This window comes from Ptychodera flava, chromosome 2 (genome assembly GCF_041260155.1).
Source record: "Ptychodera flava strain L36383 chromosome 2, AS_Pfla_20210202, whole genome shotgun sequence".
Taxonomy (NCBI): Eukaryota; Metazoa; Hemichordata; class Enteropneusta; family Ptychoderidae; genus Ptychodera; species Ptychodera flava.
Genome location: NC_091929.1, coordinates 46,271,837 through 46,297,834, shown reverse-complemented (window position 1 = coordinate 46,297,834; position 25,998 = coordinate 46,271,837). Strand labels below are relative to the sequence as shown.

Below are 25,998 nucleotides of genomic sequence, written 5' to 3'. Positions count from 1 at the left end.
TGGCTCTGGATCCTGATCTAAACTAGGATTATCAGTCACAAGTGGATTAGTAATGACCTTGTCCCCAGCAAGGTCGTTTCCAAGAAGAAGGTGAATCCCTTCAAAAGGCAAAAAGGCCTAATACCTAAAGCCACAGGTCCAGAAACAAAGTCCGAAGACAAATAGACATTATGGAGAGGAACAGGAATGTAGTCATTACAATCTACCCCCTTAATAAGAACTTTAGAACCTGAAAATGACTTTTCAGAAAACGGCAGGGTATCTGCCAACAAAAGAGACTGGGAAGCCCCGGTATCTCTTAAAATTTTGACAGGGGTAGCGGAAGAGAAATCACTAGAAAGTGATATAAAACCATTATGAATAAATGGCTCGAAAATACCCATAATGCTATCTTGAGAAGAATTGACCTTGACCTCATTAATTGGGGATGAGAGGGGTTTAACCTCAGAAAATGTGTTGCACACATTATTAGACTCTAATTGAGTTGATGAAGAAATAAAGCCGGTGGGCTTAGATCCACTTTGACCACTTTGACCTTCACGTTTTCTTTTCAATTTGAAACACTCTGACATTAAATGGCCGTCTTTCTTACAATAATTACAAGAAAGTGTACCAAACTGTTTGTCAGAAGGAGATTGAGACTTGGGATCTGATGATGTGGGAGTGTTACTTGAACTCTGTGAACTGTTGTCATTTGATTTTCTACTCTCCTTTGAAAAATTCTTGGATGAAAAGGAGGAGTTAAATTTACCTGCATTGTTTCTGTATGAAAAGGACTGGGATGGTTTGCTGAGAAATGAAGATTTGTGGGTCAAGAATAATCATCGGCCAAACGTGCAGCGACCTCCAATGTATCTGCCTTTTGTTCATTGATAAATGTCTTGATGTCACTCCGGATGCACCTCTTAAATTCTTCAATCAAAAACAAGCTGTCGTAATTTGTCATAATTCTGACTGACCTTTTCAGAAGAACACCAACGATCAAACAGTTGTTCTTTTGTTCGAGCAAATTCAACATAAGTTTGATCCTTCACCTTCTCACAATCCCTAAATTTCTGACGGTAAGCTTCAGGCACCAACTCATAGCCCTTGAGAATTAATTCCTTCACAGAATCATAATCTGAAGCCTGCTCTACTGACAACTGAATGTAAATTTCTCTGGCTTTACCCACCAAAGCACTCTGCAAAAGCATAGACCAGGACTCCTTAGGCCAATTCAGACTCTGAGCAATTTTCTCAAAATGGAGAAAATATTTGTCAACATCCTTTTCTTGGAAAGGGGGAACTAACCTGAAATGCTTAGTGATGTCAAACTTGTCCGAAGGGAAGAATTTTCCTGACTGTCCAAGCTCTAAACGTTTTATTTCTACCTGTAATCGCTGTTCTTCTAATCGCAATTCTTTTTCTCTCTGTCTTTCTTCCATTTCTAATCTTTCCTGCCTTTCTTTTTCTTTCTGTCTTTCTTCCATTTGCAATTCTTTTTCTTTCATTTCCTTTTCTAATTCCAATTTCTTAAGCTCCAAATCTGCCTGTCTCTCTTTTTCCATTTGTAATTCTTTTTCTCTCATTTGTAATTCTAGTTTCTTGATCTCCAAATTTGTCTGCATTTCTAATTCTAATTTTCTGAGTTCAGAGGTAGACTTGGGCTCATAATCTTTCAGGGTGGATTCCTCAAATTGGCCTAAATCAACTAGATGTTTGGCAATACGGTACTGTATTTCCCTCTTGCGCATAGATCTTTTAACTTCTACTTTAAGGAAATTTGCCAGTGCTATGAGGTTGTCTTTTCTGAGGGAATTAAATGTGTCCTGATCAAGGTCATCCATAAATTCGTCTGGTTTAAATTCCGCCATGATTAAATTTCGCTGAGTTCACAGTATACAGTAGTTTTGAAAAGGCTGGCAAAATGTTGTCAAACGGCTCAAAATATTCGTATCCCGGACGAGCCCCCAATTTTGTTACGTGCAGAGAAAACGAACAAAAGGGTGAACTCAGCAGTTAACGTTTAAACAAAATTTATTACAAAAATAAAACTAAGTCAGGGATAGAGTACAAGCTTTAAAAGTGTACAGACTACTTATCTCAGCCGGGACGGCAAAGCTCCAGTCTCAGAGTTGTAACAGTCAGTTGGATGAATGAACAGTCCTTTGGCTTGCAGGCTTGAAGCTGCACAAAGTCCACAGTATAAATCCAGCGTTGACAGTGAAGGTCTTGGAAAGTCTTGAGAATGACTACTGCTGGAGTTTAGTAACACACAAGAGACACGATCCCAAAAGTCTGACTGGAAGCTGTGCACGTCCCTTTTATAAAGGCATATAAGAACAATCTAGAACTTTTATTGACATGCTAATTACTGTTCTAAAATTATCTCCCTTACACAACTAATCAACTTTCCAGAACATTCCAAACATGACTAATTGAATCAAGGTTGTGAGGTCATCAAGGGCAGTGACCTTGGGAATGTTCTAGACTAATTGAACTCAGGTCATGATGAGTGTGGGGTAAATGACCTACATAACAGTAAACCTTACTGTAAATTGTACCCGTATTGTGATCTGAACTGTAAACTTTACAGATTAACCTTCACGTCCACAAAAGGATGTTGGATACTATAAGATGGAAATTATCGGTTAAATACTCAAAATATGTATGATGACCGAATACCCTGGCATAGCTATAAGGGATTCATTGATTGAAGGACAAGTGAAATATGACGTTTTGAAATAGTTTATTTTTATGTTAGTTGTTTTTTTTCTGTAACATGTGCCCTTTCCAATTTTTTACTGGTTCGTGCTTTTTTCATTTTTTTAATTTATTTTTTTAGTTTTTCTTTTATTTATTAGGTTGTTTTGTTTTTCATAGCTAAGACTAGCGTTTATTGAGTGCCGCCATTCACTTTATATTTTCAATTTGCATATATATGTAGGGTATTTTGTTTTCTGCGTACTACCAGTATATTTTTCTGAAAACATGTTTATGATTTTCCGTGTATAGTGTTGTTTGCTTTTCTTTTGTATTTCTAAGAAAATTTTTTTATAGCTCATCGAATTCTTTGTGTGTCCCACATATAAATGTACGTAGTCATGTATATTAATTTGTTTGTAAGACTTTTTTGCAAGTCATCGATATCTTAATTCTAGTACATCTTCTTGACTTTTTCCCATGACTTTTGAAGACCTAGTGTTATCGAATTATATATGAATATGATTGCGATTATTTCACTAACAGTCTTTTTCAGACTTTTGTTCCTTTTTTCTTCTGTTTACATTTATATCTATAAAGCATAACTTTAATCTAGAATTATATGCATTAATATTTTGGGCCCTGTTCTGATCATTTCCCTTTAAATTGTAAATGAACAGATGTTTGTTTATTATAAATATGCACTCATGTACACGTATCATCTGGTTTTTGTGATTGGTTGAGCCTCAATCACGTGACATAGAAAAGAAGGCGATAAAACATGACATTGTGTTATGGAGGTCATTTCCCCATCCATGACTTGAATTTAATTAGTCCAAAACATTCTTAATGTCATTGGTCTTCATGACCTTGAATTCAATTAGTCATGTTCAGACATTTCTGGTATCAATTAGTAGTGTACACTACAAGTGTTGGAGGTTGAAGTACGTCTCGTCGATGATTACTCATTGACCCACACCACTTCATTCGGCAGCAAACCATCCCAGTCCTTTCATACCGAAATGGTGCAGGGAAATTAAACATCTCCTTTATATCTAAGAATTTATCAAAGAAGAGTAGAAAATCAAATGACAACAGCTCACATAGATCAATTCACATTCTTACGTCATCAGATTCCTAGTCTTAATACCCTTCTGTCCAACTTTGTACCTTCTAATGTCAGATTGTCTCATATTGGATAGAAAACTAAAGGTCAGAGCGGTCAAAGTGGATCTAAGCCCACCGGCTTTATTTCTTCATCATTTCAATAGGAGTCTAATAATGTTTGCAACACATTTTATAAGATTAAACCAAAAATTCCCAATAAATTACGTCAAGGTCTATTCTTCTCAAGGTAGCATTTTCGAACCATTTATTAATGATTCTTTAGTATCACTTTCTAGCGATTTCTCTTCCGTTACCCCAGTCAAAATTTTAAGAGATACCAGAGCTATCCAGCTATTTTGTTCGCAGATACCTGCCGTGTTCTGTAAAACAATGTTCAGGTTATAAACTTCTTATTAAGGGAAAAGATTGTAGGGACTACATGCCTGTTCCTTTCCCTAATGTCTATTGTCTGCAGACTTTGTTTATGGACTTCCGACTTTGAGTATTAGGCCTTTTTTGCCTTTGAAGGGATTTATCTTTTCCTTGGAAACGACCTTGCTCTGGGCAAGGTTTTCACATTTACACTTGTGACCGATAAATGTCTATTTGTCTTTGGACTTTGTTTGTGGATTTCTGACTTTCGGTCTTAGGCCTTTTTTGCCTTTTAAGGTAGAACGCACCTCGAGGACAAAAATTCGGGCCTTCAAATTGTATCAATTTTCTTGTGACCTACCATTTGTGGGGCTCATTTTGAAGTCTCGGCAAAAAAAGTTTTCATGGTCTTAGTTTTTCGAAAATCGAAAATTTTATTTTTTCCCATAGAGTTAACACAGGGATGGCGGCCATTTTGAATTTCAAATATCGAGAAATCGCGAGTTATTTGTCTCTCTAGTACCAAAATTTGCACGGTGACCCCTGATATTTAGGGTTTCGAGACCACGGGTCCGAAACCCTCTAGTAATCGTTCCGTTTTTTATTATTATTATTATTATTATTATTATTATTATTATTCTTTTTCTTCTTCTTCTTCTTCCGTCCTCTAAATGCAACTGCCACGCAAACACTGTTGCACCTAGAGACTTCAAATTTGGCACATAGGTAAAACTCCTCACAAGTAATTTTTTGATCACATGACCATAACAATGGGTCACGTGACCTGGCAGCCATATTGAAATTAAACTTTCAACTTGGCTTAATTTGCATAAAAATAAACCAATCAAAATTCTGTCAGATATTTTTGTAGACCATAGGGCTAGGCTCCTTCATGCCAAATTTCAAGGTCATAGGCCCTGCCGATTTTGAGAAGAAGATTTTTAAAGTATTATTTTTCTCATTTTTCAGTGACCTTTGACCTCCCCTATAGATTTACAAATGCCCATTACTGGCAAGCAAATAGAGCTAGGAGTCTGGTTCTTTTTCGACATAGACGATCATTGGCTGTTAATGTTCACCGAAATATTTTGGGTCAGGTCACGTGACCTTGACCTCATTAATTATGCGCATATCTAATTCTAGGCTAACCAATAGGGCTAGAGATCCGAATTTTGGTACACAGGGACTACTATGGGATAGAAATCTATTGCAAATATGTCACGTGACCAGACCTCATTAATTATGTGCATATCTAATTCTAGGCTAACCAATAGGGCTAGAGATCCGAATTTTGGTACACAGGGACTACTATGGATAGAAATCTATTGCAATATGTCACGTGTCCAGACCTCATTAATTATGCGCATATCTAATTCTAGGCTAACCAATAGGGCTAGAGATCCGAATTTTGGTACACAGGGACTACTATGGGATAGAAATCTATTGCAAATATGTCACGTGACCAGACCTCATTAATTATGCGCATATCTAATTCTAGGCTAACCAATAGGGCTAGAGATCCGAATTTTGGTACACAGGGACTGCTATGGGATAGAAATCTTTTGCAAATATGTCACGTGACCAGACCTCATTAATTATGTGCATATCTAATTCTAGGCTAACCAATAGGGCTAGAGATCCGAATTTTGGTACACAGGGACTACTATGGGATAGAAATCTATTGCAAATATGTCACGTGACCAGACCTCATTAATTATGTGCATATCTAATTCTAGGCTAACCAATAGGGCTAGAGATCCGAATTTTGGTACACAGATAGTAATATAGGATAGAAATCTATTGTCAATATGTCACGTGACCAGACCTCATTAGTTATGCACATATCTTATTCTAGGCTAACCAATAGGGCTAGAGATCCGAATTTTGTTACACAGATAGTAATATAGGATAGAAATCTATTGTCAATATGTCACATGACCAGACCTCATTAGTTATGCACATATCTATATCTAGGCTAACCAATAGGGCTAGAGATCCGAATTTTGGTACACAGGGAGTACTATGGGATAGAAATCAATTGTCAATATGTCACATGACAAGACCTTATTAATTATGCACATATCTAATTCTAGGCTAAGGTGATAGAGCTAGAGGTCTGATTTTTGGTATAAAGGGATAACTATGATATTGAATTCTTTTAACAAAATGTCACATCACCTCGACTACTTTTGACCTCGATTTCACAAATACTACCATAGCCTCCCATCGTTTTGCATATGTATTTCTCTATTGCCCCTGTTGACCGAGATGTCTCGAAACCCGGTGATTGCTGCTTTGCAGCTATATTTATTCTTGATTTGGTAAGAGAATGGTTGAAAGTTTCGCTTCGGAAAGTTTGAGCAAAAGTTTAAGTCTTTCACTTTTGAGGTGCATATTACCTTAAGAGATTCACCTTTTCCTTTGAAACGACCTTGCTTGGGACAAGGTTTTTACATTTACACTTGTGACCGATAAAACTTGTTGACTTAAACGGTACCTTTCTCAGTCAGGTGTGAATCATTCAGGTATCCCTTGTAGACTTGAAAGCTCCAGTAAAATTCTGCTGACCAAAGTCAGACTTTCTCTAGATCACATGTTATTGCAAAACAACACAAATACCAAGATACTGTGAGTCTATTTTAGAGGGTTCTCGAAGAAGCTGAAACTTCGGATAGGCCTGTTTTGTATTCTCCTGCGCAAATGGACCCCACCGAATGTCTTGTTTGGTGACATCTGAGCTATGAAACATTAAAAAGTGGTTCCAAAGTCCTGTTTTGCTGAAATATCGCGCTTTGCTCATGAAACCCCATGGGATGGTCATTTCGGAGTCAGGAAGACCTACACTAAAATTCTAAGTCATTCTTAGTTGCCTAATCTCAGGTAGAATGTAAAACTTGTCAAACATGTCAAATGGTAAGACAACCAAATCAGACCATTCAAAAGGCCCCTTTACAGCCCCTTCCTGTATTTCAAGATTCACTTAGTAGGATACCCATAGACTGAGTTGGGTTCTTACTAAAAATTATATCACGAAATAAGTTCACGTTGATATATTGTATATCTACACAATTCAAAGAAGCCATGCCTCTTAGAATATAAGGCAAAGACTATGGTGAAAGCTGTAGTCAAATTTTGTACCGTTGTTTGGTCTTACAAAATGTGTCGAGTCCGATTAAGGCTCCAACTCTATGTGTGGACTTTTTCAACAACTAATGGATCAGCTGGGCATTAAATAGTGTAGGTCCTCTGTCTAACACTAAGAACGCCAGGGTGCTGTTGAGCGATATCATTAAACCTTTAAAAATATGATGAGAACATACTGCTCTAAAACTAAAAAAACAGTGGAATGAAGGAATTCATTTTACCCTCTTTGTTGTTTGAGAGTCGATTCAAATATTTTGCTTTTAGCACATTTGAGCCTGTATTTGGACATACAGTCCGTGGCCTGACCACAGTTTTTAGTGACAAATTCTTATCAGGTGACAATGATTATCTAAATCTTTTTCAACATGCATCAGACTTTCGTACAAGACTTTCAATGACATGTGAACTACTCTTAAGTCAACTCGACAGTAAATGAACTTTATAAGCGACAAAAACACCTACAAACGGAAGTTCGAACCTGGTCAAAAGTACTTGATCCTCTTCCAGTTCCTGACAAAGCACTCTCTGCCGTCACTTTGATTCCTTTGTTATTGTTAAGAACTAATTATAAGTGATCTAAGTTACATTTTAATAACACATGACAGGCAAAAAACAAAACAAGTTGTGCCACATAAAGATGCTTCAGCAATATTTAGATAGGAATAATCCTATTGGAACACAACCTGTCAGTGAAGTCAGTTGAAACCATTATCAAGGTAGCAATAGTGAAAATGAATTGAGTAATAATACTCTAAATTCAAAGCTAGGATATGTAAAACTCCACAATTCAGAAGTCATGGAAAATTTTGGTCTGTGTTCGCACATTTCTAGCGTTTACAACATTAGGAGGTGAAGGGAACGATCTACAAACACTTGGCAAAATGCTCGATATACAACAATATATAGAACTTATTCGTATATTTGTGAAATACATCAAGTATACATGTACGTGTACTAATAAACTGCACAAGTATAGTATAAACTTTGTATGTAAAATCTGAATTACGTATATTTCTTTTCTGCATAGATATATCCTACGTATAACAACATAATGATATGTTCCATATCCAAAGATATACGTAATGTATACATTTAATGTTTGCTCAATATACGTCAATATATGTAAACATAATTGAACGTATATCAATCTTTTTGCCAATTGGAATACAAATACTTGTTCTGTGATGTTCCAACTGAGGCAAACATCATTTTTCATGATGCTAATGTCGGCACAGTGTGCTTGAGCAACAATATCGGTACAAATTGAATCCATTGAAAGCGAAATATCTCCAGGAAGTCAGGTACCTGCTGGACAATGACTTAATTGAATATAGTAACAGTAACTGGACTTCATTTTGCATTCTAATACCAAAACGTGATGGAAACTACCGTATGTGTACTGATTACAGAAAAGTAAACACGCTCACAAAGACACACTTTCCCAATCCCGATAATAAATGAAGACTGCATCAATCTATTGGGAAAAGCCAAGATGTGACAAGATTTGACACCGGGCAAAATGCTTGATATACAACAATATATACCCACATACTCATTCTGCACATTTGTCAAATACATTAAAGCCTCTATAGATGTAACTCTTGAATTTTGCTGACCTAAAAAGCTTTCTATTTTCTCTGGTTTTCTTTAAATACCACAAATTTAAAGGATATAGATTTTAACTACTGAAAAATTGAAAGAAAAGTGATTTGATTAGCCCGACTTTTTAAAACTTGTCATATACGAAAAAAACAAAGCATATGATGTCCTTATGGAAAACATTTAGCACAATGCATTATATTGGACAACTCTGTTGTTTTTGTTAAGATTCCAATGAACATGGGCATGATGTACAAATTTTTGCCTTATTTGCATGAGGCTGCAATTTTGCATTTGGGCAAACGTTTAGTATTTATCTAGCTCAAATTTGCACATGCAGTCCCAGTGAAGAATTTATAATACATGTTTAAACACCCGTCAATGAGTACATTCCCACGAGCTTGTTTTAGTTGAAGTAAAATAAAAATATAATGCTATATACAGCCATTGGGCTTTTCAAGTATATGCGTATGTACACTAATAAAATGTATAAATATAGTGTACAGTAGGTTTACAAAAATCTGCATTGTTCATACTCTTGATCTGCATAGATGTAAAGTTAGTTTGGTCAAAACAATGTCAACAGACACTTGGTACGCTAAAAGCCACACTTCTAAGTGGTCCAGTCCTGTCTGCGTCAGATGTCAGTTTGTCCTTCAAATTAGCTGTAGATGCTAAAGATGTGGCTGCTTGTGCTGTTCTATTGCAAGAGGATTGTTATTTGATAGATCATCATTTTGTTTTTCACGAAAATTTAATACATTCCAGAAAAATTACTTAACAATTAAGTAGGTCTTTATCCTTGGAATTAGTTTTATAGCCGGGTTTATGTTACTTCTGTTAATCAGCCAATAGCGTTTTATTTCTGAGTAAATCGTTACTACGTTAGCAATCATCGGAACGAAGGCAGCATCAGTTCTAATGTTAGGAATGCATCATCGATCTAACTAGGAAGTAAATGGCGAAAATGTTATCATCTGTAATTAATGTGAGTGTCAAGTTTCTATCTGCAAGAACTGCAATCTGACTGCGATTGCTGGCCATCTTCAACAGAACAGAGCACCATTATCATCCGTCATTTCTCAACCTGGTTCTGTTCAATAGTCCCAAACAATCCGAAACATTGGTGTTCGAAAATGTGTTGCAGCATCTCATTTCGTGGATGCCATGATTACTAACAGAAATTTTCATATTTTTCTTGGAAAGCAATTATAGTAAATAATAGAAAGGTCCTCATTTTCACAGCCGTCCACTTGGATTTTTGAAAATATTAAGCATTAAAACAAAAAATTCCAATGAAATAGTCTAATTCCTGCATAGATTATATTCCAGTTGAAATAATGAATTCCCAAATTTTGAATGTTCGAAGTTTTTTCATTCAATTTTTAAAAAAATGCTCATAAAGTATTTCTGAGTTTAATTTAATTTTGTCTGATATGTTATTGAATGTTTTGTGAACCATTAAATTAATTACCGATTTGAACGCATTTTTGTTGTGTGAGTGTCGTTGTTTGATGTCAATCTTTGGTACAATAAAATAAATAACACATCACAATGAGGGCAATATCACAATTTGTTGCCTGCCCCTTGATTTTGAGATCACAAAGATAACGATTGTGTAACATTTGATTCTTGATGCTGAGCACAACAATATCAGTCGATCAACTGAAAAAAAACCTGCTTGTATTAAACAGCATCCATCAAGTTTTTTCCAGTAAAATTCTAATGATACTATCATCATTTTTCTGCACCATGATAACACTATTCCTCTTTCAACATCCAACGGAGTACATATTTCCAATCTAAGCTAACTTTTCTAGAAACACTTCCCGATTGTCAATACCGAGAATTCACCGTTGGCCATGACAGATTTGGCATTGGTATGTGTAACGGTAACGGTTATTGTACGTTGTCTATCTATTCTGTGATGTGCGTGTTTGTAACATCGAGTGTATTATTGTGGAGAAGTGTTATAACAAATGTGGTTCTATTATTCTGTTTTTTCTGTTATTTACACTGTTTAGCAGCTAGTTAAGTTACATGATGTATGCCGATGACATGCAATCGTGTATCACTTGCGAGGCACATCAAGTCCCAACAACTTTAATTGAGCTATGTGTTTGTGCAATTAGGGGATGAATGCGGGACAATAAGCTCGCTCTAAGTGATGGTAAAACCAAGGTCATTCATTTTTCTTTTAAATATACAGGCGTAGGTCCTGTTGCTCGTTGTGATATTAAAGGGGAAAGTTCGGAAAGTGACTATTCTAGCTCCGATGACGAAGTTCAAATTACTCTCGGCGATCAATCATGCCTATCATTGTCAACCCAATCGCTGTGAAATCATGCCGACACCGAAGTAATGCCAATGCTTTAAAGAGATCGACATTAATTCTAAAAGTGCAAGCATTTTTAATGTGTTACAGAACACCCTGATGTAGCCATGATTAGTCTAGAATCAGCGGTCCTATCCACAGCGTTCCGTTTCTAGTGCCTGAGCGTACGCACAGTCCCATATGTACAAGCAAAGCACTTGAGGCTGGATTATCCCTGCATGGCAGGGCTGTGTGTTACCGGTGTTATACGGCCTCCCACCACAGCCCTGCAGACTGATATAGAAAAAACCGCTGGTCCACCTGCAGAAATACGGCGGGCAGTTTATCCGCCGAAAACAGCAGATTTTGAATCCAAAACTTGCATTGATCTTCGTTTGTGAGCACACCCACCTCGCCTAGGTATACGATGTGCCCAGCCGCGCTTGTAAACTTACGCAAAGCCTACTTTTCTCTCTCTATGCGAGGGAAGCGTTCGTAACCGCCGCCATTGTGGTGGGAGGCCGTATAACGCCGGTAACACACAGCCCTGCCATGCAGAGCTAGGGCTGGATATGCCCCTGGCAGTTTTCTTTTAGGCTAGTAGTTCAGTAGTTGGACTTGCAACTTTTGGTAAAAGCAGCCCTTCTCAAAGTGGTTTTCGCAGAAAACTTTATTTCTGCTCGACTTAAACATTAAAGACACCGAGTGCTTGGCCCCTATATTCTGTAGCCATTCTATACACTGTAAGTGGAAAAGCTTACAGTTGCACACGTCGACTGCTTCAATGACCAAGTTTACGATGTCACTTCCGGTATTTTAGTACACCGCTGTTTGTTAGCCAGTGAGTGAAAGTGAATAAAATCGACTCGAAAGCCTTTCAATGACCATATCAGTTTAATATTCCAAAATTAATTTTCAGGGTAAATTTTCCCTTTAAAATAGATGATGTCATGGTTCATCCATCAGACACCGTTAGCAATTTTGGTGTCACGATGGTTTCTTGTGGCAGTATGTCAGCACATGATGTCAATGTGTGTAAATCGGCCTCTAATGCTCTACGGAAGATTGGTAAATCCGTAATGTACTTGATCAGCCTTCAACTGAGAAGCTCATTCATATTTTTATCACATCTCGCCTGGATTATTGCAACAGTTTACTTTCGGCCTCCCTTCATTTGAAATACGCAAACTGCAAACAATTCAAAATTCGGCAGCTCGTCTTGTCACAGAGAAGAGAAAATGAGATCACATTACTCCCATTCTTCGTGACCTTCATTGGCTCCCTGTTGAAAAACGTATCCAATTTAAAATTCTTTGCATTACTTTCAAAGTTCCTTGTAGTCATGTACCGTCTTACCTTCATGAGCTTTTGATTAGACGTAGCACTCGTCATACATTGCGTTCATTTTCAAATGGGGAAATTAAATTACATCAACCCATTGGCCGCACAGCTTACTATGGTGATAAGGTATTTCCAATATAGGCGCCTCGTTTGTGAAATTCTTTGCCGTCGCACCTTCGTGCAGCTCAGTCACTCGATAATTTTAAAGTCAGGTTAAAACCTTACCTTTTTACATCATTTTATACATGAGTTTTATACCCTATTAAGTCATTTTATATCTGGGTTTTAATTTTTGATCTATTTTAACCATTTCTTGAATTTTACCAGCTGTTAGTTTTATTGAACATTATAAATTTACTGTTTTTATTTGCCACTCTTTTGTTTGTTTTTAATGTAAAGTGCATTGAGATATTTAAATATGTAATGCGCTATATAATAAATAAAGATTATGATCATGATTAGTGAGCTCCCAACTTTAATGAGATACCATATATCAGTATACTGACTTACCATGAGTAGGATAACTTGGAAAGTTTGTTTGCCTTGTATTGCACGACTCAATCAGATGTCGTCTTTTATAACCTCGCAAATCCACGATCTCGCTACCCGTCAGATCAGGTGAGATTCCTTTCAAAAATATATAAATGATAGATTAATAGATTCATAAAACGGTTTGACTGTTAGTGGTCTAAAAAATCAAATATCGAAACAAAACCTAGACATACAATACTTCTGACAATAATACCTGTAATAGTTAGCCTGGTGGCAAACAAATTTAGTCAACTAAAGTAAGCTTGAGACTATGGACGATGTACAGCACATAAAAGACGGCTTTAAAACTTCACCAACTTGACAAAATCGCCTTTTTATACTGTATTCACTTAAAAGAGATATGAATTATGTGGCTTACAAATAAAGAACAAGTAAATAGAAAAATTTCGAGTTTTGTCAAATCAGATCAGCTCTATGTTTTTAGACGAGTCGGGTGCATTTTAAAATGTATAACGATTATAGAGCAACTGACTCCTAAATACACACCACCAATGCTTTCACTTTATAGTCAGTAATAATCTCTGTATTGTTAGGTGAGAAAAAATAGGGAACTCAGCAATTGCCTTTGAAATAAAATGTATTACAAAAATTAAACTAATCGGTAAGTCAAGGGATAGAAAACACACTTTTATGGTTTTTTTTTCCATTTTATTTTATTTGCTTATCAACAGCGCCATCAGGCAGCCACTTACAGACAAGAAAATAAACAAAATGATAAACTACACTAAAATGAAAACAAACAGAAAAGTAACCTAAACATCAAAAAATTAAAAAGACATATTAACATGTCTTTTAAAAGTTGAATGAGATTCTTCAAAAACATCGACATCGCAAACCTTATCAATCAAACCATTAAACAGTCGTGACGCACGTCCAACCAGGCCATATTTTGTAACATCAACTCTACATTAAGGGATCGGATGTGTAATAGAGGTCTATGTCTAGCAGATTATCTAGGTACGCATAGGCCATAAAAACCTGTACAATCTGTAGAGTCATAAGAAGATAAAAGGCATTTATGACAAATATACAATCAAACAGTTTCGTACGGAATAACAAAGGTTTAATTTTAAATAGATTACAGAGCATTTTATGGTCACAAGTACAGAAGTAAGTTTGGAATAAACAAGTCATTGACAATGACATAGTCCCCACTTGTAATAGGAGTATTAGTCTTGATGGGGCAGGGAAATGTGGTCATTAAAAAGTATCACTGGAGTGTATATGTTCAGATCTATGGACACATAGGTCTATGTCATTGTTCCCAATTTGAAACAAGAGGCATGTCTAAGTTATGGTTCTAAATCGGGAAAAAAGATCAGACCTCTAGCTGTATTGGCCAGCCAAGAAATACATATGTGCATAATAAATGAGGTACAAGATGTGACATCTTAAGGTCTATTATCCTATCAAAATTAAAGCGTAAAGAACTTGTGGTTACTGAGTTATGCATATATATGCATATTCAAGGTCAAAGGTCATCGAGGTCACGTGACATTTTGAAAAAAAAACATTGTATTGCTAATTAATCCATATATGCCAAAATTCAGACCTCTAGCTCTATTGGCTTGCCCACAATTATATATGGGCATAATTAACGAGGTAAAGCATGTGTTGTCATAAGGTCTCCCATCCTACTAAATATAAAGGACATAGCACTTGTGGTTACTTATTTATTGACATAATCGTGTATTTTAGGTAAAAGGTTATCAAGGTCACATGACATTTTGTCAAAAAATTTCTATCCTATAGTCTATCCCTATATACTAAAAATCATACATTTACCTCTATTGGCTTGCTCAAAATTAGATATGCACATAATTAATGAGGTACAATATGTGGCGTCATACCAAATATGAAGGGTGTAGCACTTGTGGTTACTGAGTTATGGACAAATATGTATATTTGAGGTCAAAGGTCACCGAGGTCACGTGACATTTTGTCAAACAAAATTGTATTGCTAAGTTATCCCTACATACCAAAAATCAGACCTCTAGCTCTATTGGCCCGCTCAAATTAGATATGCGCATAATTTATGAGGAACAATATGTGGCGTCATAAGGTGTCCCACCATACCAAATATGAAGAGTGTAGCACTTGTGGTTACTGAGTTATGCACAAATATGTATATTTGAGGTCAAAGGTCACCAAGGTCATGTGACATTTTGTCAAAAATTTGTATTGCTAAGTTATCCCTATATACCAAAAATCAGACCTCTAGCTCTATTGGCTCGCTAAAATAAGATATGTGCATAATTAATTATTATTATTATTGTTATTATTATTATTATTAAAAATTCTTGAAAAACGCACTACACATACGTCATAGTGCGCTGTACAGAACACACAAAAGAAAAAGCGATTTTACAAAATACAAATGACAGGGATAAAACGCACCACACGAGTAGTCCTGCGGTGAAGAAATGTACCGCAAAGCATAAACAAATCACTGATAAAACAGATTAAAAAGACAGGTTTTCAAACCGCCTTTAAAAGACTCAACATTTCTTGCAGTACAAATTTCTACAGGCAACATATTCCACAATGATGGCGCACACACTGAAAAGGCTCTCTGGCCGTATGCTTTACTGAATTTTCCGCGAGGTGGAATCAGACATAACTTGTCTGCAGAATGGAGATCTCTGGTAGGAACATATTGCTCTATCAGCTCTGTCAAATACATAGGTGCAAAGCCTCTGATCAATTTAAAAGTAATTAACATAATCTTGAACTTAACACGTGCTTCAACAGGCAGCCAATGTAAATCAACTAGTACAGGTGTAATATGATCAAACTTGCGAGCACGGCTGACTAAACGTGCTGCGGTATTTTGAAGAGATTGCAAACGGTGAAGCTGATCTTTGTTAATTCCATACAAGAGACTATTACAATAATCTAACTGAGATGTTACAAATGCGTGGATCAATGTCTCGGTAGTGTTCTGATCGAGAAGGTTACAGATCTTGCCAATTCTATATTCCTGTTTAAAATCGTGCCAAGATTACGTACAGAGTTTGAAGGGATGACATCAGTGTCGCCGATCCTAAGGCTAGATAGTCCCGTCGTATCAGATTTCAAGCGTGACGAGAAATGGACAACTTCAGTTTTGTCATCGTTCAGAATGAGTAGATTTGACTTCATCCAGCTACGTACATCGTCGATACATTCCTGAAGAGAGGTACGTACATCATCTGGTTGCCTGCAAATAACATAGACTTGGGTGTCGTCTGCGTACATCATACAATCCAGACCATGGCCTTCGATGATATCCTCCAAAGGTGATGTATATAGTGTGAAAAGATTGGCCCGAGTACCGATCCCTGTGGTACACCGTACTTCATTGTCGAACTGGACGATGTTACATTGCCGACTTTGACACACTGATTGCGATCTGACAGATATGATCGGAACCAGGACAGAACGGTGCCAGTTATGCCGAATCTTGATTGCAGTCTGTGTAATAGAATGTCATGATCGATCGTATCGAACGCAGCCGACAAATCCAACATGATGAGAATGACGTCCATTTTATCGTTTAGGGCACGCATGATGTCATTCGGTGCTGTGGTTGGGACGGTATGCACTTTGGCGCTTTGAGAACAGATTAAACCTGGTAAGATGGCTATGTAGTTGCTGTACAACAATTCTTTCAAGAACTTTTGAAAGAAATGTAAGATTTGACACCGGTCTATAGCTCTTCAACATGTTTTTGTCTAGGTCCGGTTTTTTCAGGAGTGGCCGAATAATGGCGGATTTGAAGTGAGTTGGAACAATGCCTGTCCGGAGCGAGCAATTAAAAAAGTCGACTAAGAAAGGTGTGAGGGTGTTGACAGATTTCTTGATAATGTCGACGGTAAGACATCAAGGTCACAAGACTTCGTGGAGGATCGTTTTATGACTGTCTGTACCTGATCGGCTGTAACCGGATGGAAGTCAGTGAATACATGGGGTGGTAGGATATCATGGGAGTCGACCTGTTGAACTAAAAGTCCGTTTCGGAGCTTCGCTACCTTGGATTCGAAGTAGGTGAGAAATTCGGATGGCAAGTCCGTGAGAGGTATGTTGTTTGGCAATGCATTGGTGTTACTTGCATTCGCGTTGGAAAGTTCGCCAACTATGCTAAATAGTTTCCTAGAGTCCGCCTCTTGGATACGACGTCGATGGTACCTGGATTTCACCTCATCGCAGCGACGAAAGTATTCAGATTGCACAGAGATGAAAATTTGTCGATCTATCTCAACCTGTGTATTTCGCCATTTCATTTCTAGACGCCGTAGATTTTTCCTGTGTAGTAGGAGTTCCTCGGTGTACAAGGTGCACGGACTTTATAGATTATAACTTTGGTAGTAACAGGAACAACATCATCTAACACGTCTGTAGCAGTCGCGTGGAAAAATTTTGATAATATTTCAGGATTGGAGTCGTATGGGTAATCAGAGAGTTTGGCTGCCAGCTTGACTTGAAAATCATTGATATTCATCTTCCGATAGTTCCGGCGAGAAGTAGTGACTTTGGAGTTCGGTGGACGCTGTACTTTCATGCTGAAATGGACAAGGCTGTGATCGGAGATGAGAGAATTGTCGATTCTGATAGAATGTAAAAACTGGTCAGCTGATCTTGTGATAAGTAAGTCGAGAGTGTGTCCTTTGATGTGTGTTGAACCATGCACATGCTGCTGCAATCCCATCGATTGAAGTAGATTGAAGAGTTTGATAGTGTCCGGTGAAGTGATGTCGTCAAAGTGAAAGTTAAAATCGCCGGCGATAACAAGATGACCTGGTAGAGTTACGGCGATTTCAAGAAGAGTTGAAAATTCTGAGATAAATTGATTTATAGTTGCGGTATTCTTCGATGATTTTGGTGGACGATAGATTGTAATAATGTTCAGGAGTTGACTGGATGAACGGAGAGTAAGGATTAAAGATTCAAATGACTGGTATGCGCAGGACTGCTTTTCAACAACTTGAAGATTAGTTCATCCATCAGACACCGTTAGCAATTTTGGTGTCACGATGGTTTCTTGTGGCAGTATGTCAGCACATGATGTCAATGTGTGTAAATCGGCCTCTAATGCTCTACGGAAGATTGGTAAATCCGTAATGTACTTGATCAGCCTTCAACTGAGAAGCTCATTCATATTTTTATCACATCTCGCCTGGATTATTGCAACAGTTTACTTTCGGCCTCCCTTCATTTGAAATACGCAAACTGCAAACAATTCAAAATTCGGCAGCTCGTCTTGTCACAGAGAAGAGAAATGAGATCACATTACTCCCATTCTTCGTGACCTTCATTGGCTCCCTGTTGAAAAACGTATCCAATTTAAAATTCTTTGCATTACTTTCAAAGTTCCTTGTAGTCATGTACCGTCTTACCTTCATGAGCTTTTGATTAGACGTAGCACTCGTCATACATTGCGTTCATTTTCAAATGGGGAAATTAAGTTACATCAACCCATTGGCCGCACAGCTTACTATGGTGATAAGGTATTTCCAATATAGGCGCCTCGTTTGTGAAATTCTTTGCCGTCGCACCTTCGTGCAGCTCAGTCACTCGATAATTTTAAAGTCAGGTTAAAACCTTACCTTTTTACATCATTTTATACATGAGTTTTATACCCTATTAAGTCATTTTATATCTGGGTTTTAATTTTTGATCTATTTTAACCATTTCTTGAATTTTACCAGCTGTTAGTTTTATTGAACATTATAAATTTACTGTTTTTATTTGCCACTCTTTTGTTTGTTTTTAATGTAAAGTGCATTGAGATATTTAAATATGTAATGCGCTATATAATAAATAAAGATTATGATATGATTAGTGAGCTCCCAACTTTAATGAGATACCATATATCAGTATACTGACTTACCATGAGTAGGATAACTTGGAAAGTTTGTTTGCCTTGTATTGCACGACTCAATCAGATGTCGTCTTTTATAACCTCGCAAATCCACGATCTCGCTACCCGTCAGATCAGGTGAGATTCCTTTCAAAAATATATAAATGATAGATTAATAGATTCATAAAACGGTTTGACTGTTAGTGGTCTAAAAAATCAAATATCGAAACAAAACCTAGACATACAATACTTCTGACAATAATACCTGTAATAGTTAGCCTGGTGGCAAACAAATTTAGTCAACTAAAGTAAGCTTGAGACTATAGACGATGTACAGCACATAAAAGACGGCTTTAAAACTTCACCAACTTGAAAAAATCGCCTTTTTATACTGTATTCACTTAAAAGAGATATGAATTATGTGGCTTACAAATAAAGAACAAGTAAATAGAAAAATTTCGAGTTTTGTCAAATCAGATCAGCTCTATGTTTTTAGACGAGTCGGGTACATTTTAAAATGTATAACGATTATAGAGCAACTGACTCCTAAATACACACCACCAATGCTTTCACTTTATAGTCAGTAATAATCTCTGTATTGTTAGGTGAGAAAAATAGGGAACTCAGCAATTGCCTTTGAAATAAAATGTATTACAAAAATTAAACTAATCGGTAAGTCAAGGGATAGAAAACACACTTTTATGGGGTTTTTTTCCATTTTATTTTATTTGCTTATCAACAGCGCCATCAGGCAGCCACTTACAGACAAGAAAATAAACAAAATGATAAACTACACTAAAATGAAAACAAACAGAAAGTAACCTAAACATCAAAAAATTAAAAAGACATATTAACATGTCTTTTAAAAATTGAATGAGATTCTTCAAAAACATCGACATCGCAAACCTTATCAATCAAACCATTAAACAGTCGTGACGCACGTCCAACCAGGCCATATTTTGTAACATCAACTCTACATTAGGGATCGGATGTGTAATAGAGGTCTATGTCTAGCAGATTATCTAGGTACGCATAGGCCATAAAAACCTGTACAATCTGTAGAGTCATAAGAAGATAAAAGGCATTTATGAACAAATATACAATCAAACAGTTTCGTACGGAATAACAAAGGTTTAATTTTAAATAGATTACAGAGCATTTTATGGTCACAAGTACAGAAGTAAGTTTGGAATAAACAAGTCATTGACAATGACATAGTCCCCACTTGTAATAGGAGTATTAGTCTTGATGGGCAGGGAAATGTGGTCATTAAAAAGTATCACTGGAGTGTATATGTTCAGATCTATGGACACATAGGTCTATGTCATTGTTCCCAATTTGAAACAAGAGGCATGTCTAAGTTATGGTTCTAAATCGGGAAAAAAGATCAGACCTCTAGCTGTATTGGCCAGCCAAGAAATACATATGTGCATAATCAATGAGGTACAAGATGTGACATCTTAAGGTCTATTATCCTATCAAAATTAAAGCGTAAAGAACTTGTGGTTACTGAGTTATGCATATATATGCATATTCAAGGTCAAAGGTCATCAAGGTCACGTGACATTTTGAAAAAAAAACATTGTATTGCTAATTAATCCATATATGCCAAAATTCAGACCTCTAGCTCTATTGGCTTGCCCACAATTATATATGGGCATAATTAACGAGGTAAAGCATGTGTTGTCATAAGGTCTCCCATCCTACTAAATATAAAGGACATAGCACTTGTGGTTACTTATTTATTGACATAATCGTGTATTTTAGGTAAAAGGTTATCAAGGTCACATGACATTTTGTCAAAAAATTTCTATCCTATAGTCTATCCCTATATACTAAAAATCATACATTTACCTCTATTGGCTTGCTCAAAATTAGATATGCACATAATTAATGAGGTACAATATGTGGCGTCATAAGGTGTCCTATCACACCAAATATGAAGGGTGTAGCACTTGTGGTTACTGAGTTATGGACAAATATGTATATTTGAGGTCAAAGGTCATTGAGGTCACGTGACATTTTGTCAAAAAAATTGTATTGCTAAGTTATCCCTACATACCAAAAATCAGACCTCTAGCTCTATTGGCTCGCTCAAAATTAGATATGCGCATAATTAATGAGGAACAATATGTGGCGTCATAAGGTGTCCCATCATACCAAATATGAAGAGTGTAGCACTTGTGGTTACTGAGTTATGCACAAATATGTATATTTGAGGTCAAAGGTCACCAAGGTCATGTGACATTTTGTCAAAAATTTGTATTGCTGAGTTATCCCTATATACCAAAAATCAGACCTCTAGCTCTATTGGCTCGCTAAAAATAAGATATGTGCATAATTAATTATTATTATTCTTGTTATTATTATTATTAAAAATTCTTGAAAAACGCACTACACATACGTCATAGTGCGCTGTACAGAACACACAAAAGAAAAAGCGATTTTACAAAATACAAATGACAGGGATAAACGCACCACACGAGCAGTCCTGCGGTGAAGAAATGTACCGCAAAGCATAAACAAATCACTGATAAAACAGATTAAAAAGACAGGTTTTCAAACCGCCTTTAAAAGACTCAACATTTCTTGCAGTACAAATTTCTACAGGCAACATATTCCACAATGATGGCGCACACACTGAAAAGGCTCTCTGGCCGTATGCTTTACTGAATTTTCCGCGAGGTGGAATCAGACATAACTTGTCTGCAGAATGGAGATCTCTGGTAGGAACATATTGCTCTATCAGCTCTGTCAAATACATAGGTGCAAAGCCTCTGATCAATTTAAAAGTAATTAACATAATCTTGAACTTAACACGTGCTTCAACAGGCAGCCAATGTAAATCAACTAGTACAGGTGTAATATGATCAAACTTGCGAGCACGGCTGACTAAACGTGCTGCGGCATTTTGAAGAGATTGCAAACGGTGAAGCTGATCTTTGTTAATTCCATACAAGAGACTATTACAATAATCTAACTGAGATGTTACAAATGCGTGGATCAATGTCTCGGTAGTGTCCTGATCGAGAAGGTTACAGATCTTGCCAATTCTATATTCCTGTTTAAAATCGTGCCAAGATTACGTACAGAGTTTGAAGGGATGACATCAGTGTCGCTGATCCTAAGGCTAGATAGTCCCGTCGTATCAGATTTCAAGCGTGACGAGAAATGGACAACTTCAGTTTTGTCATCGTTCAGAATGAGTAGATTTGACTTCATCCAGCTACGTACATCGTCGATACATTCCTGAAGAGAGGTGAGTACGTCATCCGGTTGCCTACAAATAACATAGACTTGGGTGTCGTCTGCGTACATCATACAATCCAGACCATGGCCTTCGATGATATCCTCCAAAGGTGATGTATATAGTGTGAAAAGGATTGGCCCTAGTACCGATCCCTGTGGTACACCATACTTCATTGTCGAACTGGACGATGTTACATTGCCGACTTTGACACACTGATTGCGATCTGACAGATATGATCGGAACCAGGACAGAACGGTGCCAGTTATGCCAAATCTTGATTGCAGTCTGTGTAATAGAATGTCATGATCGATCGTATCGAACGCAGCCGACAAATCCAACATGATGAGAATGACGTCCATTTATCGTTTAGGGCACGCATGATGTCATTCGGTGCTGTGGTTGGGACGGTATGAACTTAGGCACTTTGAGAACAGATTAAACCTGGTAAGATGGCTATGTAGTTGCTGTACAACAATTCTTTCAAGAACTTTTGAAAGAAATGTAAGATTTGACACCGGTCTATAGCTCTTCAACATGTTTTTGTCTAGGTCCGGTTTTTTCAGGAGTGGCCGAATAATGGCGGATTTGAAGTGAGTTGGAACAATGCCTGTCCGGAGCGAGCAATTAAAAAAGTCGACTAAGAAAGGTGTGAGGGTGTTGACAGATTTCTTGATAATGTCCGATGGTAAGACATCAAGGTCACAAGACTTCGTGGAGGATCGTTTTATGACTGTCTGTACCTGATCGGCTGTAACCGGATGGAAGTCAGTGAATACATGGGGTGGTAGGATATCATGGGAGTCGACCTGTTGAACTAAAAGTCCGTTTCGGAGCTTCGCTACCTTGGATTCGAAGTAGTTGAGAAATTCGGATGGCAAGTCGGTGAGAGGTATGTTGTTTGGCAATGCATTGGTGTTACTTGCATTCGCGTTGGAAAGTTCGCCAACTATGCTAAATAGTTTCCTAGAGTCCGCCTCTTGGATACGACGTCGATGGTAACTAGATTTCGCGTCATCACAGTGACGAAAGTATTCAGATCGCACAGAGATGAAAATTTGTCGATCTATCTCAAGCTGTGTATTTCGCCATTTCATTTCTAGACGCCGTAGATTTTTCCTGTGTAGTAGGAGTTCCTCGGTGTACCAAGGTGCACGGACTTTATTGATTATAACTTTAGTAGTAACAGGAACAACATCATCTAACACGTCTGTAGCAGTCGCGTGGAAAAATTTTGATAATATTTCAGGATTGGAGTCGTACGGGTAATCAGAGAGTTTGGCTGCCAGCTTGACTTGAAAATCATTGATATTCATCTTCCGATAGTTCCGGCGAGAAGTAGTGACTTTGGAGTTCGGTGGACGCTGTACTTTCATGCTGAAATGGACAAGGCTGTGATCGGAGATGAGAGAATTGTCGATTCTGATAGAATGTAAAAACTGGTCAGCTGATCTTGTGATAAGTAAGTCGAGAGTGTGTCCTTTGATGTGTGTTGAACCATGCACATGCTGCTGCAATCCCATCGATTGAAGTAGATTGAAGAGTTTGATAGTGTCCGGTGAAGTGATGTCGTCAAAGTGAAAGTTAAAATCGCCGGCGATAACAAGATGACCTGGTAGAGTTACGGCGATTTCAAGAAGAGTTGAAAATTCTGAGATAAATTGATTTATAGTTGCGGTATTCTTCGATGATTTTGGTGGACGATAGATTGTAATAATGTTCAGGAGTTGACTGGATGAACGGAGAGTAAGGATTAAAGATTCAAATGACTGGTATGCGCAGGACTGCTTTTCAACAACTTGAAGATTAGATCTTGTTACGACAGCCACACCACCACCTTTCCGTTTAGCCCTTGGTTGCTGGTTGACGTTGTAACCGCTGATCGAAGAATGAAACTCCGCCAAGATTGGATCGCACTGACTTTTGATCCAGGTTTCTGTGATTATTAGAATGTCAAGATGTTCCTCGACCAAGGTTGTCGCCACGGCAGCGATTTTCCCGTTCATCGAGCGTGCGTTCCATAGTGCTGCACTCAGCTGTAATTTCTTGAGACAAGTAGAGATCCGTGGGATTTTCACCAGAACGGAGCCCCTTTCATTTTTGGTCGGCGGAACAGTCCTAGGTGTTACAACTGTTTGAATAACGCATTGTTTATTTGCACCCACCTGTTCAGAGATCGGAATCTGCCGTAGTGTCCGTGTCCGAATATGTTCACAAGGCCTCTTTCGATTCCAATGGTCAGTAACAATAGTTGGAATTCGGAACTTGGGTTTTGGATGTTTCCATCCAGCTTTTCGCCCACGTGGCCTAAGCGGTTGCCAGCGATTGGTCATGGACCGCCAAGAAGAACTCAAGGTGCGACGAACACAGGAGAACGAAGATTGTACTGCCATGTTGCCAGCGTTGAGCCAAGATCACACAAAAAGTCAATGATAAAATACAGCTCCCAGGATAGGTAAAAACACTAGTAAAATCGACGGTAGATGCACTGAGTCTTTAAAAAGTCACAGGATAAAAACGCACGGTAAAAAACGCCGGACAATTCGGTAAACCATAAAACTTGAAGAGCGCACTAAAAAGACAGTGTCATAAGGTGTCCCATCATACCAAATATGAGGGGTGTAGCACTTGTGGTTACTGAGTTATGGACAAATATGTATATTTGACGTCAAAGGTCATGTCAAAAAATTGTATTGCTAAGTTATCCCTATATACCAAAAATCAGACCTCTAGCTCTATTGGCTCGCTCAAAATTAGATATGCGCATAATTAATGAGGTACAATATGTGGCGTCATAAGGTGTCCCATCATACCAAATACGAAGGGTGTAGCACTTGTGGTTACTGAGTTTTGGACAAATATGTATATTTGAGGTCAAAGGTCATTGAGGTCACGTGACATTTTGTCAAACTAATTGTATTGCTAAGTTATCCCTATATACCAAAAATCAGACCTCTAGCTCTATTGGCTTGCTCAAAATAGATATGCGCATAATTAATGAGGTACAATATGTGGCGTCATAAGGTGTCCCACCATACCAAATATGAAGAGTGAAGCACTTGTGGTTACTGAGTTATGCACAAATACGTATATTTGAGTTCAAAGGTCATTGAGGTCACGTGACATTTTTTCAAAAAAATTGTATTGCAGAGTTATCCATATATACCAAAAATCAGACCTCTAGCTCTATTGGCTCGCTCAAAATTAGATATGCACATAAATTAATGAGGTACAATATGTGGCGTCATAGGGTGTCCCATCATACCATATATGAAAGGTTTAGCACTTGTGGTTACCAGTCCGGGTCACTTCCAAAATTTGGGACTCTATACCATAATATTTTCCCCCTCTCATTAGCCAATCAGCGGCCAGCGCACCATCAGTAAAAATTGTATTTCCTGGCAACCTCCACATGCGTCCTTCGTTACGTACACCATACTGTGTCGAACTCCCGCGTCGTATTCTGTCATAATGTCAGTTGTGTGGCCACTCTGTCAAAACACAATTTCAAAAACGCGTACCAGTTTTATTCTGGCTAAGACAACCAAACCCCATAAATCGCTGTGATTCCTAGACTCTGGCTTGAAGTCCTGCGAAATATAAATCGTGTACCTACACAGATCGTTCAGAATACCCCATTTGTATCGGAGATGGCAGCGATACAAATTCTACTGTATGGGGAACAGTTGTGTGGCCACTCTGTCAACACATTTTCAAAATCGCGTACCATTTTTAGTCTGCGTTTGACAACTACAAAACAGGTATCGTGTTAAAGCTCTGACATTGCTCTTCTTTCTTGCA

General features: G+C 37.7%; 1 protein-coding gene across 1 annotated transcript in view; it reads right to left on the bottom strand.

Annotated features, from left to right (window-relative positions):
• LOC139150507 (uncharacterized) overlaps window positions 1-25,998 on the bottom strand; it is a 119,569-nt gene that overhangs the window by 80,158 nt on the left and 13,413 nt on the right. Inside the window, exons 2-3 of the mRNA XM_070722929.1 lie at window positions 18,981-19,097; window positions 13,070-13,186 (exon numbers count right to left, since the gene is read on the bottom strand). The gene's annotated coding sequence lies outside the window, so the exon portion shown is untranslated. The remainder of the gene's footprint in view (window positions 1-13,069; window positions 13,187-18,980; window positions 19,098-25,998) is intronic.